Consider the following 21,215-nt stretch of genomic DNA (forward strand, 5'->3'; position numbering starts at 1 on the left):
ACTTTTGTAAACCTGGGTGGGAAGGATCTTTGCTCAGAAGCCCTGGGGTTTCCAGTCAGAATGCAGAGGCTTCAGGACCCATGGGCCATCAGCAGTGCAAAATTACTACTTTTGAGTAATCTTCGTGCTCTGTATGCTGATGCGCTGACCACATCTAAAGGAAGTTTAGGGACTTTGAACACAAAAGGAAGTTCTGTCTAGCTCGATTACTCTTAAAATATTTTTAAATGTAACAATATTCAGTCAAATGCTGAAAGGAGTTCTTGTAATTTACAAAATATTGTTGTTCCCTAAACTACTGGGGTTTCCAAATGTGTTACCTTTTTATGTGACTATTTCAGATAAGTGTGAGGAACTGGGGATAAAGTCACGGCAATCATTAGATGTTCTATTCTTTATAGAAGACTGGGTTTTCTGCATTCTGTGGAGGTCACAAACTCGTGATCATTTAGGACCAGCTCTTCTGCCTTCGTGAGACTAGTGTGTGAGCCCATGGTCTTCACAGAGGCCGAGACTGTGGAGGGGTGAGACAGGGCTCCCCAGCTCCTGCCTAGGTGTTGCTTCAGCCTCAGTCTCACTGTGGGCTTGCCTCCTTGTGGGCAAATTTATTAAGGTAATCACAGAGTTTTCCTATTTGTCCCACTTGCTGATAGGATGAGGGAAAATTCCATTCAGATAATTTAGGGACCAGATTTAGTGCCTGGGTTACAGTCCCCTGTTGTTCAATCAAACACCTACCCAGGTATTCATGAAGGTATTCCGTGGTGTGATTAATTCTGTAATCAGTTGATGTTAAGAGAAGACCCTGAACAAAACTTCCCACAGCTGGGAAGTTTTAAGAGCCAGCCAAGGCTTGTCTGAAGAAGGGAAGTCACTGTCGCCTCTGCCAGCACAGTTTCCTTCTGTCCTTCTGAAGACCACCTGTCCATTGACCCTCAGACATGCTAGTTCACCCCACATCTGTGTAAGCAAATTCCTTACAACAGCTTTCCTAGTGTATGTCCCCACTGGCTTTACTGCCTTTTATATCCAGAGAGGTCCATGCTTCCCCCTGGTGAACTTTCTCTGATTTCTCTGCTGATCTTTGCCTAAAGGTATTAATAGACCTTATTAGATGCTGTATGACCTCCTGCAGGGACCTGAGCAAATGACTGTTATTCAACAGGACACAGACAGCATACTGAGATGATTCCACCAAATCAAGCTTGGGAACACAACAAGTTTCTTGGAATTACTGATAGGATCACGGGAGAGGAGTTGCTTACAAGCAAGCACAAGGTGACCCAGAGGCAGACACACACACACACACACACACACACACACACACACACACACGGCCCACCGCAGCATGAAAGCTGCATCCATGAATTCCCCTGCACAACTTGCAGTCAGTCCCATAGGAAAGCGCCCTGTGGAGAAAAGAGGGGGGGCAAGCAAGCTGTGGTAAGTCAGATGCCCTGCAGCTGGAGTCCCAGGTAGCTGTGAGCTGCCATGTGGCTGCTGGGATCTGACGTTCTCTTCTGACCTCCAAGGGCAAGGCATACACATGTGCACATGCAGAAAAATTGGCACACACATGTACAAATAAATAAATTTAAGAAATAAACTTTAAAAAATAAAAGTAAAAATGAACACACACAAAACCAAAAAATGTTGGGCACAAGAAGAAAGCTATCAGTAAACCCAGGGAACTGGCCTAGGGGTTAAGAGCACTGACTGCTGCAGAGGACCTGGGCCTTCCCAGCACCCACACAGGGCCACAACTGCCTGGAACTCCAGCTCCAGGGCACCCTCTGGCCTCGCTTGGCACCGCTATGTGTGTGGTGCACATAAACTCATGTAGGCACAAACACATACACATAAACAAGAACAATGAATGCATCTTTTAAGGGAAATATATGTTATATGATTCTTTTTATCAGAAACCGTAGTGCAGACACACTTAGTCTATAATGTAAAACTGGGATAGTGGTCAGATGAGCTAAGCCCACAGTGCACTCTGTGTGAGGTTCATGAAGAGTATTTTTCCATTTTTACTTATGTGTACTTGTGTATTTCTGTGTGTGGGTGTGTGCATGCAGGTGCCCAGAGTCCAGAAGAGACCGGACCTTTGGACCTAGAGCTGCAGGCAATTGATGCAGCAGCACCAGGGAGGGTGCGGGAACTGAACTCAGGTCCTCTGCGAGAACCGTAAGTGCTCTTAACCCCTGAGCCCTCTCTCCAGCCCCTCACCTCTTTTAAATAAAGTGTTTTTGGAGCATATTTCTTGTACATAGAATTAGGATTGTAAATACACTTTAATACAAGTGTGTCGTGTACCTTGACCATGTTCCCTCCCCCTCCCCCCTGGACAGAGGATTTGAGTGCTTAACCCAGGGAACTCTGCAGTCCTGCAGTAGGAGAAAGGCATAGAATAGACACTGTGTAACAGCTGAGTCGGCTCCAGCAGGTGGTGGCAGGATTTCTGCTCCACATACAAATGCCCTGAACCGAGAAGTCTCAAGGCCAGAAAGCTTAGCTCCTCAGGTCCAACTGAGACTCAGAATAGGGCTGGGACAATGCCTCAGTGGGTGAAGGTGCTGTGTGTTCTGTCTCTGGGACTCATGTGGTGAAGGAAGAGACTGCAAGTTGTCCCCTGACCGCCACATTCACACACACACACACACACTACATATAAAATTATTATTTTGACTTTATGGATTATCTCTCTATCCAGGTCCCTGATATCTTCAAAATTTATAATTTGTTGTTTTCTTTTTGTTAAAAATGCCATTTTCACCTCATCTTAATTATACATATTTTCTCTGAAAATTATTCCTTGCTCCCAGGTGTCAATGGCACTCCCCCCCAATAACTTTGGGCGTGTCTTCTCAGCTACCAAGTCTGCCAGAGACAGCTGATGAGGCCTCTCTGCCTTGCCTGTTAACTGGGAAGAAAAGTAATTAAGACAATGTCATGGCCTCATGGAGATGTGCTTTATGCAGATGTTTATGTCACTGGCCTTCCTCAACAACCATGGCCCTGGGCAAATAGCCACTTCCCACACCTGGGCAGCCCCCTTGCTAGCATCAGATTATTTATTTTCTGAGGTTCTCAATGTAAAGTTCAGATAACTATATGTCCTTTGTTCAACCAACAATCTTTACACAAGACAGAAAAACACAAGAACAAAACTATTCATAAACAATAGTGTTAGAAAGTGTAGATTAGCACTGTGATTTCTACAGTAGGATGATTTTTTACAGGACGGTCGCCGGGCATCAATCAGAATCCTGCATAACCAACTATGTCTCTATGGCCCAAGAGTGTTCTTCCACAAGATCACTTTGCTGTTTTGTGTCTTGCATTTCTCTGAAAACTTTAGAATTAGCTTGATACCTATGGAGGATTCATTTGAGACTCTGCTGGAGGTTACATGGATAACAGATCAATTGGGTTATTGCCATCTTAGCAATGCAAACTCTTTCAGCCTATGATAATGGTGTGTCTTTCTGTTTATTTTGATTTTATCTTCTTTCTATAGCATCCCGTAGTTCTGAGAGTGCTAATTGGATTAACATTTCCTTTGTTAAATTTACTTATTAGTATTGCATTTCTTTGGAACCATTGTAAGTGGAATCATTTTCTTAATTCCATTTTTGATCACTCATTGCAAGCACATAATGCAATTAATTTAAATTTTTATTGAATTTGGTTTTTAGATCTTTCCTTTTTTGTAGTACTTTTCAGTTGCTGAAATGACCAATAGCAAAATAATTTAAAAATTAATGTTTGCTAATATTTACCTTGTAGTTTTTGGATCCACCTGGATCACATAATTCAACCCACCTATTTTATTATAGACACAAAGAGAGGGTTGAATTTCCTGACACTGGAGCTACAGATGGTTGTGAGCTGCATTGTGGGTTCCTGAAATCATACCCAGGTCCTCTAGAAGAACAGCCTGTGCTCTTAACTACTGAACATCACTTCATCTTCCAAACTAATGAATAAATACATACATATATGTGTGTATATATATTCATATATATATGAATATTTATATATGTAAATATATAATATTTAGGTTTAAGAAGAACTGTGTTTGAACTATAAAAAATATTTTCTTGGGTCACTGAAGATCATTAATTCTTAGTATTATTCTCAGTTAATTAAAAATATTTATTCAGCACCAGGAAGAGTCATAGGTGCTAAAGATACAACACATAACAAAAATACAATAAAACCTTTTTGTGGTGATTACCCAGGATGGGAGCACAGGCAGGGCTGGTCCCTGTTAACACGACTTCCCCTCACCTTATTCCATGACAGTCAGGTGACCATGCAATTTTCCAGTTCCCACCTCATCCACCAGGTGCCAATGCAGCCCTAGCAGGGAGCGCTGACATCACAGTCACTTCCTTCCCCTAGCACTGACCAGGGACTTCCCACAGATGCATGAAGAATGTCTAATGTCCTTCCCACCCCAGCTAATATCACACACAAAATTCTCCCTCTCTTCTGGGCTTTACGACCAAGCTGCGGTCTCCTGCCTTTTGGCTCCGCTGATCTTCCTTCCCCCACTACACTGTAAGAGTCTGCATTTTCCAATGGATACCCACGCCCGACCCAGGCTGCACGCTTCCTGAACTCGGGCCCACGAGAAGGGACGATTGTCCTGAGGGTTGAAAAAGAGACACACACAAAGAGACCTATGCTCATTCACAAGAGTAAATGGCTACTTTATTAAACTCAAGTCAGGTATTTATACCAGGATCGAAAATGCAAGGCCTCCTCCCAACCAGAAGCAGGAGGAGAAGATTAAAGCTTCCCGGCCCCTCGGGCAGGGTGGCTGGGGAGCCAGGCTAAGGGCCCATTGCTAAGACCTTGAATACAAGTGGAATCACCATAACAAAGAGAACCGGGTTCTAGCTAAGTTATCCCCTCAAGCCAGAGCTAGTGCAAGAGTCTCCAGGAAGCCAGAGGTCACACGGCCCTGCGAATCACCAGGAGAGAAGGGAAGAAACTTTGGTAGCTACACTACACCAGCTGGTCAGCCATTCCCCCACCACCTGCCCATGTCCCTCTCCTGCACACTTGGTCTTCAAGACCTGCACCAGCTCAGACCTTCATAGCAGTCACATCTGCTGGAGACAAGTGACGCTGCTTCTCTCTCTATTCCTATTGGACGAAGGAAAGCCCTTTGGGAGTTTCCAAAAATATTTTTTCTTTCTTAAATGCGTCAGTGCAGAAAACGCTGGACTAGTTTCCCAAATAGGAACTAACTAGACAGAACTGAGTCCCATGAGGTGGATTCTGTATTTGAGGGTGGGGTCATGGGGGCTCCTTTGGAGAAAAAAAGAAGGCACAGGAAATGGGGAGGAAGAGGAAGAGGAAGGAAGGAAGGAAGGAAGGAAGAAATGCCCCTTCTCAGAAGACTCATCTTTCTCTATTCTTCAAGTTATATTTTCTAGCACAATTATGAGAATATTAGTCACTCAGTAAATCCGAACCCTCTGTTCCACCTGTGACAACCTCACCTTACAACTACCCTGGGACCCGGATGATTCCTGGCTGATTCCCATGGTCTGCAGCTGCACAATTCTTTACCTTTGCCAGCTGGTTCTACTCTGTGTATTGTCTTCATTTCTTAAGGACGACAGGACTCTCCCTGTCACACGTCCCTGTGACTTCCTGTGAAATCATTGCGTTGTTGGTTCTTCTTGTCCCCATCTGGTCCTTTAGTTGACTTGAAACACACTGGTTTCCCTAGGTTTTTGTTGTTTTTGTTCTTTTGTTGAGACGGGGTGCCCTAGGCTGGCCTCAGACTCACTATGTGGGCAAGGTCAACCTTCAACTTCTGATTCTCTTCCCCTCCCCTCCACAGTGCTGGACTGGCAGGTGTGTGCTAACACTTTTGGTTCATGCAATGCTGGGGAATCGAACCCAGGGCTTCCTGTAGTGTAGGCAAGCACTCAACCTACTGACTACCTCTCCAGCATACAGAGATACAGTTTAAAAAGCTTTATTGTTATTTACTTGTTTATTTAAAATCTTCATTGTTCTCGTGGACTTATATATAGTAAAACCATGTTGCCAGCTATTACAAAGCCAAATCTGTATTCTTGCTTTAAAAAACAAACGAAAAACTGTTGTAGCTCTCTACATCATCATAGCTCATTTAAGTCCCAGAAAATAAGTTTGCTGACCCCAGCCACACTTGTGAGGCCATTGCCTTGAAATGTTTACAGCATCAACACATTAAAAATGAATTTATATGACAAAAGGAGAAACACTATAAATATCTTCATTGATTTCCCTTTTCCCCTGAGACACAGTCTAACTCTGTAGCGCTGAGACACCTTGAACTCACAGTACTATCTTCCCACAGGCAGGGATCACCAGCGTGAGCCACCACACCATGCTTTTAGAGGTTAGGATGTGCTTCTCCTCTTCCTATGAACTTCACACTGGGTAGTGGGACTTGTGGGGTTATTACAGAGACTGAACTAGGTGATTGCCTCACGGGACCTCTGGGTTTCACTTCCCTATAATTGGTTCCTGCACTTCCTGCTGAGAGTCAGAAGGCCAGAGATGAGCCTCACTCACCCTCTGTTTCTCTCCTTTCATCTTCCCCAGAGATTTTACCTTCCCAGCTGTAATGAGAACCAGCATCACCATCATATTCCTTGCACTCGGTGGTGGGTGGGGGTTTCCAGCCACAACTGACTCCCTGATTCCACACTTGACATTCACCCAACCCTTGAAGGGAAAAGTGGGACATTCTTGGGAATCTACAACTTCTCCCCATACTTTCCAGTATTAGACCTGCCTCCACCTTGGATCACGTCAGCCATCCCTACTCCACCTCCTTCTGGGGTCTCAAGAGCAGCCCAACCATCCAGCTATTGTAACAGTGTCTTTGTGCAGATGAATGTGCTGATTCAGCTGCTGGTTGTACAGGAAAGAGATTGAGAACAACTGGGATTTTCATACATATGATTTTTATATGTGTCTAGATAACCTCATATTGATAGGGGTGTGAGTTATGAGTGTAATTATTTATCAAAACTTACTGAGTAGTGTTTTTAATAGCTGTTCAGATTCAATCAAACAACAAAAATTTCATGAAGATGCATAAGACGAGGTCTAGTTTACAAACTAAGCAATGAGAAAACGACAACATTTTAAAGTTTTTCCTGAATTTGTTTTTCTTTGATCTCTGGCTATTGGAGACACGTGAGGTTTATTCATCAGGTTTTGCTGCATAGAGAATGACCAGCAGGACAGTGGTGGCATGCAGCTTTAATTCCAGCACTCAGGAGGCAGAAGCACAAGGATCTCTGTGAGTTTGAGGCCAGCCTGGTCTGCAGAGTGAGTTCCAGGGCAACCACGGCTACACAGAGAAACCCTGTCCTGAAAACAAAACAAAAAGAGGAGCAAATCTATGCAGACCTTCTGTGGAGTGGTGGGGTAAGATTCCCATGTTTGATTTATTAGGGGTCTGATGACGTAACAAAAACAAAAGCAACAACCTCACCAGGCTGGCCCCAAATGTGAAACTTCCTGCTTCAGCCTCTGAGATGTGGGATTGCAGCCCCCAAGAGCTACCTCGCCTGGCTCTGAAGCTAAGGTTGCAGTGGATGATGCCAGCGTTAGCATTCTGCTGCTTTGCTGAAGGAGGCAGGACTTGGATGAATATACTTAGTTATTTTTTACACAATGTTTATCATTCCTATTGGTTTTCAGGTTTACGCTGTTAATTATGGAATGTCATTTATTTGACTGACATTATATTTCTATCCAGACCCTGGCCCAGGGCTTCAGCTTTGCATGTCTCACTGAACACGGTAGAAAGTTTTGTTAGAAATTTCCTATTCACCAGCTTTTGTTGGCTCTGTGACGTGGCTGCCTTTGTCTGTACTGTGGCCCTGTACCTGTGAGTTCCAACATCTTGTTCTTGCCCACACCTGCTCCTCATTGGCTGAAGAGAAAGTGTCCAATGCCAGCCAGTTTCACTTCAGCACAACTTCAGGGTCTGGATAGAAATATACCTGAGTAGGCAGCGGGATCAGGTCTATTAGAAAGTGGCAGTTTTGAAATACCAGTTTCTGTGCTGTATCGCCATCGCGATCCCTGTCTGGCTCCTGTGGGAGACAGAGCTTTTGAATGGAACATTTGGAGTAAAGTGCTACGATTTGTTTGATTGCCACTAGACTCACTGTGTGCCTAAAAGGGGGTCATTGCATGCTGTGGCTCAGTGGCACAAGCACCTCCACCATGCTAGCAGTGCAATGTGCAAGGCTCAGAGGCACGAGCAGCTCCGCCATGTTGGGCTGGGCAGGGCAAGCAGGCAGTACCTGTTTTTGACCTAGGAATGTCACAGCTTTAGATTCTTAAGGACTTAGTGATTTAAAACTGCAAAACAAAAACGCTCCTATATAGTAAAAATTTACAGATTCACAATAGGACAGATTCAGACTTAAAAGACCTCTAAATGGGTTACAGTGTTGGATGAGTGTACGTAGGCTTGGGAGAGAGAAGAAAAAGAATATAGAGAATAAAGTTAATGTCTTAAAGAAAAAGGGTAAAGTCTTTAAAGAGACAGAGTACAGATAGTTATAGATTAAAATAAATAAATAAAAATAAGCCACATAAAAATGGAAAATTCACGAAGAATCTGGATTCTTTGTATTATTGTGTTTTCTTTGAATCTTTTGACAGTAAAGGAGCTAAGTACAGAGAGACATTTCATTATATGGGCTGCCAAGCAGAACCAGAATGGATTTCATAAGGGCATTATGACTTCAGAATTTGGGTCTAAGGATATGTTGCTTTGGAGAGGGTCTTCTTTTGTTTTCACAGAGGATGAGACCCTGTGGATTGCTTCTATCCCAATATGGTATGATAGACCACGTCCTCCTGAAAGGTTGCTGTGAACACCCTCAACTGCTGACTGAGATGAATCTAGCACACAGATTACATCATGAAAGATTTGATTAACAGCGCCCCCATTCAGCACGAAGCAGTTTGGAGAGAAAAAAACTGCGCCCATATTCTCAAATATTGTTTATAAATCTTTTACATTTAAAGGGGGATATGATATAAGCATGAATAATTTGCATTGGTACAAATTTTGACTTATTGATACAGTTTTAAGATGAATTTTGTTATATGTATTTCTGATATTGATTAAGGTATTGTGATTGTGTAGTTCATTTTAAAATGTAATGTATAATTAGGAAATATAGGTTGGTAATGGATAGTCATCGATATAGTCAAGCTTGTAGTCATGTTAGTTAGATTTTCTAGATATATAGAGTTATATTTAAGTAAGATAGGCATTCTTCATATCTTCCAAAGACTACAGAATATGGCATTTAATGTTTTAATAACTTAGGGCATTTCATGACAATGAGACACATCTGCTTCTGACAGCACCAATCTACTTCAAGAAGAAGATGGGCATCGAAGAGGCTCCTTATGGAGTTGGTTAGCCATTTGGGCAAGAAACTGCTCTTGCCTGGACTGATGCATAAACTGGACACAAAGAATCCGCAGAGAGAGGACTGATGAACTTACCTAAAGGTGAGATGGTCCTTCGGGGTTCCTGATTCATGAAAGAGTCTATGAGACATTCTGCAGGACACAGCAGATAGTGACTGAACTGTCTTTGAAATTTCCTGCTTCGTGGAAATGTCTGCTGGATACTATGGGCCTAAAGGCTGAAGATGAATGCCCAAACAGTACAGAGGAACTTTGGGTGACTGTCTAGGCAGCGAGATGTCTCTGTCATTTCTAGAGTTTGGAAGTTGCTTATTTCTTGTTTACTTAGGTAATATTATATCCTTCTGGAGTCTTTGATGGAGCTGAAGAATGGTTAGTTATAGTTTTCCTTAGTGATGATAAAAGATAAAATAGATATAAATATTGTAACTGTAATTCTTGCTTGATAACTGTTTTGTTATATGTAATTTTACTATGTTAAAGTGAAAGCCTTTCATTTTTGTTTAAACAGAAAAAGGGGAAATTATGTAGGTGTGTCTTTCTATGTGTTACTTTCATTGGTTAATAAAGAGACTGCTTGGCCTGATAGGTCAGAACATAGGTAGGCGGGGAAGACAGAACAGAATGCTGGGAGGAAGAAGGCAGTGAGGCAGACGCTATAGCTCTCCTCTCCAAGATGGACGCAGATTAAGATCCTTCCTGGTAGGCCACCACCTTGTGGTGCTACACACATTAATAGAAATGGGTTAATCAAGATGTGAGAGTTAGTCAATAAGAAGCTACAGATAATGGGCCAGGCAGTGTTTAAAAGAATATAATTTGTGTGTTGCTATTTCGGATGTAAAGCTAGCTATGTGTGAGCCGGGCGGGAATGCAGCCCTCTGTCGCGTCCGCCTTGACCAGCAAAGAAGATGCAACACTTGACTCTTCTCACTGCAGTTTATTCAGGAACCTTGAACAATCTTCTGACCCGGGAGGGGGAAACGTCAGCCCACAGCATAAATAGCCTCCGGGTAGCCAACCCCAGCAAGCAACGTGGGAAATGCAGATAGGTCCAGAAACGCGGAAGCAAGCCAGATCCTTAGCCTTAGCCATATATGGAGTTGTTTGTGACCGAGAGCACTCACCATCGGGGAGGTGGAAGGTAGAAACCAGCGCCATCTTTAAGGCGCGGCACTGCGCAGCTCTCTACAGCCCTCTGCTCCTTCTACAAACAATAACTAAATAAATACTTTCAAACTACCAATAAGCCCCCAAGTCAACTGCATTGGTCTGAGTCAGATCCTTATAATTTGAGTTAACCAGAAAGTCTGTGCTGTGTTAACAGTGGAGGTGACGGCATGAACCCAGATCTGTCCTGCAGCTCATCCTGAGAGTGTATACGTCCATGCAGAACCAAAGCACAAATGGACAGCTTTCCATTCCCACTCCGTACATAGAACTCCAGTCTTCCAGTGGCTCCTGACCCCTGAGACTTTCTTCCCAGAGACAGCAGCTCTCCTCTGCCAAGACAGTGAGAAAATGAAGACACTGGAAGGTTCCCTGCCAGCTACAAACATCACAGTGGCCAATGAACCAATAATTAATGATAATGACTATGGTGATGATGATGTTGACAGCAACTTTCTTCTCTATGCTTCTACTTTATTAATATCTATATGTGCCATGTAAGATGGAACCTTTGTATTACTTCCTTTTTCCATTTTACCCAGGGAGCCTAAGATGTGAGTGACAAGCCAGCCAGGCAGTTGTGATGCATTGTGGTCCTGGGGGAATTTATGCCACACTTCCTCTCGTGGGCACCACACACAGCAAAGCATTCAGTCAATTCCTCCTGAGATGTGACTCACAAGAACCGGCCACCTACACCTTTGGCCGACTTCCCTTTCTGTGGACTCCTCACGCAGCAAAGGGCTCCTCTCTCTCAGCTCTGACACAGCATCAGGTGCACGGCTGGGGGCTCCTGTGGGCCCAGCTTCACTCAGCTGCAGGCAGTGTTATAGCATTCTCATAAGTAGACAAGGAATCAGAATAGAAATCCAGTCGGATTGGCTTGGAACTGGGATGCACTTTGAGGCTAGCAACCCTTTTTTAAAACCCCCAAAATTCTTGAGCCCAGACAACAGGAGGCAGAGTCCAACCGGAAGTTTCTGTAGTTGGCCTGAGATTGGAACTTTCCTTCTCTGGGGAGGAAAGTATAGAAACCCCAGCAGGACTCGATGGAGTCTCTCCTTGTGGACAATGAGTCAGTGCCTATCACCTGGGGGACGCTAGTGTCTGCCTCTGTGAGGAATTACAGTAATGTGAGATCTGTGTGCGATCATGGTTCTGTTTATTTCTGAGAACAAGTAGATAAAATATAACAGTAAAGATGGCTAAAGAATTGGACAGTGGATATGAGTGTTTAACCCAGGGAACTCTGCAGTCCTGCAGTGGAGAAAGGCAGAAACTAGACACTGTGTAATAGCTTAGGCCTCAGTGGATGAAGGTGTCTGCCACCATGCCTGGGTTCTGTCTCTGAGACCCATGTGGTGGAGGGAGAGACTGACTTTTGCAAGTTGTCCTCTGACTGCCACATTCATACACACAGACATATACAATAAATACATATAAAATTATTATTTTGACATTATGGATTATCTCTCTATCCAGGTCTCTGATATTTTCCACTTATTTATAATTTGTTGTTTTCTTTTTGGTAAAAATGTCATTTTCCCTTCTTCTTATTATATGTATTTCCTCTGAGACTTATTCTTTGCTCCCAAGTGTAATGGCACCAGTTCCCTCCTTGCAGCCTTGGATGTGTCTTCCCTCTCAGCTACCAAGTAGACCAGAGACAACTGATGAGGCCTCTCTGCCTTGCCTATTAGCTGGGAAGAAAAGTAATTAAGACAATGTCATGGCCTCATGGAGATGTGCTTTATGCAAACATTTATGTCATGATCCTTCCTCATCAACCACAGCCTTGACTAAATAACCACTTCCCACACCTGGTCAGCTCCCTCGGAATAATCAAATATATTATTTATTTTCCGAGATTCTCAAAGTAAAGTTCAGATAACTATTGTTAAAAGCCAGACAAGTCTTGTTGTTCCCATGTCACTACAAGACCGTATGAGAACCAGGAACTAAACCTGGAGACTCAAAATCACACACACACAGACACACAGAGAGACGTGGACACGGGTCATCCTTGATACAAGAATGCCAATTCCCCACTTTATTGTGCTCAGGGGCAGCTGATATAGGGATCCTTAGCCAGGCCCAGCTCTCGGGACCTTTCAGCTGCAGGCCCACCAGCCTACCACCAAGGTCTCCTGCTCAGAGCAGCTGCAGGCAGAGAAAGTCAAGGGACCAGGTGCCGGGAGCAAAGACCTGTATTGGTTATAGTAAAGCCATCTTAGTTCACTGTGGAAAGCATTTCCCACCATCCAGGGTCTGCATCACCACCCACCTGGTATGGACCGCGATTCCATACCTTTCACGAGCTGGATAAGGTCCTAGGGGTTAAACACAAGACGCACACAACACAGATAGAGAGTTTGAGTCATTCTCAAGAGGAGAATGCCCAATTTTATTCAATTGTATAGGGGTTAATATACCCTTTTGCCCCAGTAAAGGAAACTCCTCCCAGCCAGAGGGGGATGGGGAAGTTGGCGCCCAGTGAGAGCTTCTCCGCAGGCAGGTGGGCTTGAGTTGTGGAGCAGTGTCAGACAGGGTAGAGGGACCTGGCGCCTGGTCTCTCCCGGGCAGGTTGAGAAATTACCATTTTAAAGCCCTAGGCTATTTTACCAGACTAGAGCAGAACAAGCATGGAACTTAGCAGGAAGTTTAGCTGGTTGCCAAAAACAGTCCTTGATTTGCATCCCAGGGAGCAAGGGAAGGCCCGGGCCTTACAGTTCACAAGTTAAGTAAGCTGTTCACCTCTGTAGGGCAAGTTCTGGGTCCAGGAAATAACCCAGTATCTTCTTATCTCCCCCTGTGTGGTGTGGGACAGTGGTCTGTATTCTGTTAATTATATTTTAAATAAACACTAATTGGCTAGTAGCCAAGCAGGAAGTATAGGCGGTACAACCAGACAAGAAGTAGATGTGGGTCAATGAGAACAGGAGAATTCTGGGAAGAAGGAAGCCTTCTTTCTTCTTCCTCTGCAGTCCTGACCCGATCACAGAAGCAGCAAGATGTGACTGTGATTCCCCCACCGCCTGTTCATGTCTCTCTCCTGCACACTTTGTCTTCAAGACCTGCACAGGTTCAGACCTTCATATGAAGCAGTCACATCTGCTGGAGACAAGTGATGCTGCTTCCCTCTCTATTCCTATTGGTCAAAGAAAGCCTGCTGTCTGGACGGCAGTTTCTGAAAAGGTTTTTCTTTCTTAAATGCGTCAGTGCAGAAAATGCTGTACTACTTTCCCAAATAAGAAGTAACTAGTCAGAACTGAGCCCCATGAGGTGGATTCTGTATTTGAGGGTGGGGACCTTTGGGGGAAAAAATAAGGCATGGGATACGGAGAGGAAGAAGAAGGGAGGAAGGGAGAAATGCCCCATCTCAGAAGGCTCATCTTTCTCTATTTTTCAAGTTATATTTTTTAGCACAATTATGAGAATATTGGCCACTCAGTAAATCCAAACCCTTCGTTCTGAAAGACCTGGATAAATCCAGATCCCCCTAGCAGGAAAACAGAGTCAAAAATCTAGTAGGAAGAGAAGAATCAGAAATCTAGGATTAACCAATTTCAGGGTTTCAGGAACTAGCTGAAGATAAAGGTAGATTGTAATCTTGAGAGTAATCTTGAGAAACAGAGAGATTCCCCCTAGTAATTATCACCCCCTAGTAATTATCATTGGTATAGGACCTAGCTGATTACGACCTTGAGAATGATCTTGAGAGGCAGGGAGTTGCCCCCTTGTAATCATCACTGGAATTTTCAGAGTTTTCTGTGACACCCTCCCTGCCCCCCTTTCGGATTACTGGGCTGCGTGGTTTCTTCCTATAAAAACTACTTCTCCAGGTCACTCGAGGTCGAACTCTTCCCCTGCGTGGGTTATGAGTCTCGGCCCCAGTGCACTGGTCCCCGTCTTGTCGTCTTGTCATTAAACCTCATGTGATTGCAGCAAGGACGGTCTCTCGTGAGTTACTGGGGGGGTTCGCGTCATCCCAAGGCTCGAGTGAGAGTCTCCCCTAATCGGGGTCTTTCAAGGGAATTGGTTAAAAGTTGTTATTGGTTATGGCCCAGACGAAAGTTGAGCAAAGGAGATGAGATTCAGAGTTCCTGCTTTGAAAAGAAAAGAGGGGGATACAGATATGATAAGATAAAAGGGTTGATTATTGCATTTACTCTGAAAAGAAAAAAGGGAAGATTTAGATATGATAAAATAAAAAGGTAGATTATTGAATACACTTTTAAAAAGCAACTACTAGCTCAAAATATTTTGTATTGGATTGAAATTTTGTATATATTGATGCAATTCAAGATTAATCTTATTAAAATTTAATGTACATACATTTCTCACTGTACCTATATAGTTCACTTAACAATGTAACACAAATTTCTAGTTATTGACATTTATTATTAGTAACTGTTTAGGATAACAAGGAAATGCAGGTTAGTAATTAGCCACCTATTACAATAGAACTTGTAGTCACATTAGGCATATATTCAAGATTAAACAGAGATACATTTTAAATAGACAACTCATCTTCAAACACTTTAGAGGTCTATAGAATATGTCATTTAAGATATTTTAATAACATAGGTTTTCTTTTTTATGACAATGAGACATGCCTGCTCCTGGCAGCACCAATCCACTTCAGAGAAGATAATGGGCATCAAAGAAATTCCACATGGAGTTTACTTTCTTTGTTACAAAAGTCATCCTCTGGGCAAGAAAATGTCTTTGCCTTGACTCCTGACCATAAGCTGTACTAATTGGACAAGCAGGACACAAAAGAGAGTGACCAACAAACATTGTCAAGACAAGGAGGGACAGCCCTTCACACTATCCTGCTTCACAGAAAGCCTATCAGATATGCTAGGCCTGTAGGCTAAAGATGGATGCCCCAACGTTGCAGAGGAATCTTGGGTTCCAGGCAGACAGCTGTTTCTGTCATTTCCCACATTTTTTAGAAGTCGCTTGTTTGTACTTCCTGCTTACTCAGTTATTATTTCCTTCTCAGATCTCTGAGGGAATTGAAGGCAAGATAGTTATAGTTACAATTTTCCTTGTTTACAAGATTCTGAAAATAAATTTACTAAAGAGGTGTAAAGTACAAAAGGTTGAGAGACATTAAAATATAATTTAATAATGGAAATTAGAATAGAAAGTGAATTAGGTAGAATATTTTGGATTCATCAAGGTAGAGTGGATATGGATTATTTTCTCTGAATTTGTCAAATGCAAATTGACTAGCCATTGCTGATGTGTTTATTGCCTTTACATACTGAATATTCTTATTAAACTTATTATATATAGTTTTCTTAGGTTGGTTATAGCATTCCTTTTTATTTTAGACAAAAGAGGGGAAATATAGAGGGATATTATTTGTGTTTTAATAAATTAATCTTTCCTGAAGATCAGAGGGCAAAGCAGCTAGACTATTCAGCCATAGAGGTCAGGGAGTGGTAGCACACACCTTTAATCTTAGAACTTGGAGGCAGATGGATCTCTTTGGTTCAAGGCTACCCTGGGCTGCACAAGATCAATCCAGAAATAGATCCAGGTGGTGGTGGCTCACACCTTTAATTCCAGTGTTTGGTAGTCAAACACTTTTAATTCTAGCAGTAGAGAGGTGGAGACAGGAGTGATATGGTTTAGCAGAGAGAGGAATATAAAGTGGAAGAGACAGGAATTCAGTGGAGTGTGGTGTCTGAGGATTTGTGGAGACAGGATCTCGCCCTTTTGATCTGACTATTTGGTAGAGGTAAAAGATCTCTCTAGTGGTTGGATGCATTGTTTTTCTGATCTGATCTTCATCTTGAAGCACAATATCTGTCTCTGGGTTTTTTATATTTGTTCTACACTCCAGAGAGGGAGGGCCAGGAGAGAGGAGCAAGCATGGAGAGGAGATGAGGCAGCCCCTGGGAAGAAAGGCTGGGAATCCTCCTGAGGATGGCTGTGGAGAGACAGGGATGGAGGTACCAGTTCTCTGCACCTGTCTCATGCAGGTAATTCTGGTGGGGCAGGAGTCTGTGCTGCTTCCCAAGTCTGTCAAGGACGTCATTGCCTATGGTCTGAGGGACCGTGAGGAGGGTCAAGTGATAGTAGCTTCCCAGGTGGCCTGTGTGGATGAATTCATAGGGGAAATAGTTAATGGGATACATACAGGTCCCTACAGGTCCTGTGCCCACCCTGGCAGGGGATGGAGAAAATAGGGCGGGGCAAGCTTGCATTCGATAAAGTGCTTGCATTACAACTATGAGGACCAGAGTTTAATACCTGAAAGTCATTCTACAGGAGAAAAAGTTAGTCTGTGAGTAATCCCAGCTCTAGAGATGCAGAGTTAGGAGGAGGCTCCTTAGGGTCTCATTCCTGGCCAGTGAGAGACTTTGTTCCAAAAACAGATGGACACTGCCTGATGAACAGCCCACACAGGCTCACCTGGATGCACGTGCGCGCGCACACACACACACACACACACACACACACACACACACACACACTCACACGGGCTCACAAGCTTGTGTAACATACATGCACAAACATGGCAGGGACAACATAACTGTGGGAGTGTGTGGTTTGGACTCTTCACATCTAGAGAGCAGAGTGTAGCTGAAAGTTTCTGTCCTACCCGGTCCCACAGCCATTCAGTCACAAACACACAGAGGTTTATATTAATTATAAATTGTTCTATTTTTAGGCTTATTACTAACTACCTATTACAACTTAAATTAACCCATAAATTTTGTTTAGTCGTGTGGGTGGATAAACAGATTTTTTTCAGGTGATTTTGTCTATTTCGACTTTCCAGTTGGATTTATATATGTTTTTCTTAGGGTTTACCTTGTTACTTAACTTCTCTAGGATCATGAACTATAGGCTCAATATTCTTTGTTTATGGCTAGTATCCACTTATGTCTCTTTGGATGGATACCTTGCTCAGTCTAGATATAGTAGGGAGGGCCTTGGACCTCCCCCAAAGCAACATGCTTTACCCTCTCTGAAGAGTGGGTTGGGTTGGGGTGGGGGGTATGTGGAGGAAATGGGAGGTGGGAAGGGAGTGGGAACTTAGGCTGGTATGTAGAATTAAAAAAGATAGTTTGTTTTCTTTTTTTAAAAAATTAAAAAAAACAACCACCACACAGGGTCAAACACTGTTGGAACTGGTGTTGCATATACCTAGATTCTGAATTTTGCACACTGTTATATGGTATTTACTGTGCAGAATCTCCAACTTGAGTCAGACCAAGTGAAGCTGCTGACTCTTCAGAGATCAAATCTAGTGTATTCTCTCCCCACAAGATAGCTCTCATTCACAACCTTAGACCATTTCATCTCCAAAGAGGTTTCTTTCGAGTTTCCCTCTCCCAGCTGTTCAGGAAGGTTTTTTTTCTGGAGGGCCCTTGGGAGGGCATCACTTCTATGAGCTGCTTCTGGGCCTGGAGCCTTTGTCTAGCAAAAGGGGGCCCCAACCTCCCTTTCTTTGTCCTGTCAACCCATGTCACAGCAAGCTCCACAAGTGCTTCCAAAGTTAATTGGGGGTTTCTAGGAAAGGCCTCCCTGACAGTCAGTTGGGAGTCTTCCTTTCCAGCAGGCCAGAACTTGTCCTTTAGGCCAGGAGCTCCCAGGAAAAGCCCCATGTCTCACTGGGCCGTGTGTCTTTGGCCTGGCACAGAGCCCAGGTTCACAGACCATGAATAACAAGTCTGTTGGAGAAAGGAACTCCTGCCGCAGATCCACTGTTGAGAAGTAGATTCCATCTAATTCACTGGCACTGGGAGTGCTGTGATTGACACACTCCTGTTCTAGGAAACAGAAACTTAGGCCTTCCTGGAAACAACAGGCACTTTCCAGCGCTAGCCAGAGCCTGCCAGGACAGCTGTTTGCTGTCTCCCAGCCTGGCTGCCCACAGCGTGCACAGCAGCGGTGTGAGAACACATAGCAGCCTCTGACCCACCCACCTCCCAGACGGGGCAAGAGAAGCATCCAGGAGAGGAAGCCCTGTCCTTCCCTTTCCCACAAAATGCCCCTTTTTATAAGGTGAAAAGAATTATTTCATTTAGTGACCTTAGGGAAGCTGAAGCCCTCGTGGGAGGTGGTCTGTGAGGGGTCTCTGGTAGTTTTTGCCACAATCACACCAACACTTGTCATTGCTGACACCTGGAAGAGCACCTTAAATATAATATAGCAGGGGCTGGGGAGGTGGCTCAGTGGTTAAGGGCTCTGTCTGATTTTCCAGAGGATCCAGGTTCAATTCCCACACCCACATGGCAGCTCACAGCCACCTGTAACTTCAGTGCCAGGGGATCTGATGCCCTCTTCTGGTCGACATAGGCACTGCACTTACCCAGTGAACAGACAAACATTCAGGACCACATATATAAAATTAATAAAAATAAAAATGTGGGAGGGCTGAGTAATGATGTTTTCTGCAAAGCCCAATGACAGGAGATCAATCCCCTGGGCCCGCATAATGGAAGTAGAGAACCAACTCCCACAAGTTGTCCTTTGACCTTCATATATGCAAGCAGAGCTCTCTCTCTCTCTCTCTCTCTCTCTCTCTCTCTCTCTCTCTCTCTCTCACACACACACACACACACACACACACACGAATAAATAACTAAATAAGATATAATATAATAAGAAAAATAGCAATGATCAAGTCTTCACAGTTATAGAAACAGGCCTGACATCACTCAGCCCATTTGTTTTACACTTGGGACAATCATGAGTGTGTGTGGAAGTCCCAGAAAAGCCAGACACAGAGCACACAAAGTTGTTCCCTAGTGAGGTCAAATGCCTTGAGCATAGCCTGTGTATCAATCATAGATATCAGTGACTCTGGTTCACTTAGAGTTTTCTTCTCCCATGCCTCCTGTTTTCCCTGCCCTATACTTTCCCCAGTTACCTCCAGTTTCTTTCTCACTTACCCAGCTTTATTCTAAAAAGTTACTGTATAATAATTTTACCATAGGTGGGTTTCATTGTGACATTTTGTAGACCGGGATTTCCTGTCCTAACAGACCACTCCTAAATAACACACAGAGTCTTATTAATTATAAATGCCCTGCCACTAGTTCAGGCTTATTACTAAGTAGCTTTTACATTTAAATTAATCCATATTTCTTACTTATACTCTGATACATGGCAGTGTCTTTATTAGCCAGAATGTACATGTTCTGCTCTCTCTACATTTGACTGGTGACCCTCTGACTCCACCCTTCTTCTCTCCAGCTTTCTCTGTTTGTATCTCCCCCTACCCTTATCCTGTCCTACTGACCAGTCAGCTTCTTTATTAAACTAATCACAGTTTATATTCACAGATAATATTCACACAGTGTAAAAGATACACAACTTTTTCTCTTTTTAAAAATATTTTTATTATATTCATTGTGTATATTTGTGTGTGCAAGCATGTGCTTGTGACTCCGTGTGCATGTAGGACAAATAATAATTTGTTTCAGTCATTTGGTTCTCTCCTCCTACTATGTGGGTCCCAGGGATTAAACTCAGGTCATCAGACTTGGCAGCAAGTGTCTTTACCCATAGAGCCATCTTTCTGGTCCTCCTTATGACATTTACATTCATGTTTATAACATATGTAATCATATTCAGACCCTTCACCCCTCTTACTTTTTCCCACCAACATCGCTGACAGCCCCCTCTGTTTTCATGTCTGTTTTAAATCTCACAGAGAAAAGATGGAATGTTTTTCTTTGAGAATCTTCCTCATTTCTCTCTGTGATATCTCCAGGTCTATGCATTTTCATGCACCTGCTGTGATTTTATTATTCTTTATGGATGAGTAAAGTTCCATTGTGTGTGTACACTCCATCCTTTTTCTTCATTAGTTAATTGGCTTATAGGTTGTTCCACAACTACGTATGGACTTGTAGACTCTGCCACAACCTATCAATGGGCATGTAGGCTGTTCCACAATAACCTATGATCTGTTCAACAATCTACCAATGGGTGTGTCAGCTGTAAAGCAAACTATAAATGGGTGTGAAGATTATTCCACAGTTACCTATGGGAATGTAGGATGTTCCAAAAACTATCTATGGTTGTGTAGCCTATTCTACAACTACTTATCAGCATCTAGGCTGTTCAACAACCTACCTGTGGACATGAATAATGTTCTACTTATGGGTATGTAGGCTTTTCTGCACCCTACCATTAGGCATGCAGGCTTTACCACATTCTGTCAATGGGCATGTAGACTGTTCCACCACCTATGAGAGTGTAGGCTGTTTCCAAGCAACTAATGAATGTGGAGGCTGTTCTCAACTTACATATGATCTTCAGGACTGTTCACCAACCACAACCAGTCAATGGGCATGTAGACTGTTTCACAGTCTGCCTGGGGGTGTGTAGTCTATTCTACAACCTATCAGTGAATCTGTAGGCTGTGCCACAACCTATCAATAGGCATGTAGGCTGTTCTACCACATACTAATGAGCATGTAGGCTGTTCTACAACCTACCTATGGGCATGAACACTGTTACACAATCTAACTCTGGGATTCTAAGCAGTTCCAAATTACCTATGTGCATGTAGGCTGTTCTACAAC

At 43.3% G+C, this 21,215-nt stretch overlaps 1 protein-coding gene across 1 annotated transcript in view; it reads left to right on the forward strand.

Moving 5' to 3' along the window:
* Nucleotides 1-21,215, forward strand: part of LOC146890884 (HLA class II histocompatibility antigen, DO beta chain-like) — a 295,550-nt gene that overhangs the window by 63,007 nt on the left and 211,328 nt on the right. The gene's annotated exons all lie outside the window — the stretch shown is intronic.

This window comes from Myodes glareolus, chromosome 18 (genome assembly GCF_982192425.1).
Source record: "Myodes glareolus chromosome 18, mMyoGla1.1, whole genome shotgun sequence".
Lineage (NCBI taxonomy): Eukaryota > Metazoa > Chordata > Mammalia > Rodentia > Cricetidae > Myodes > Myodes glareolus.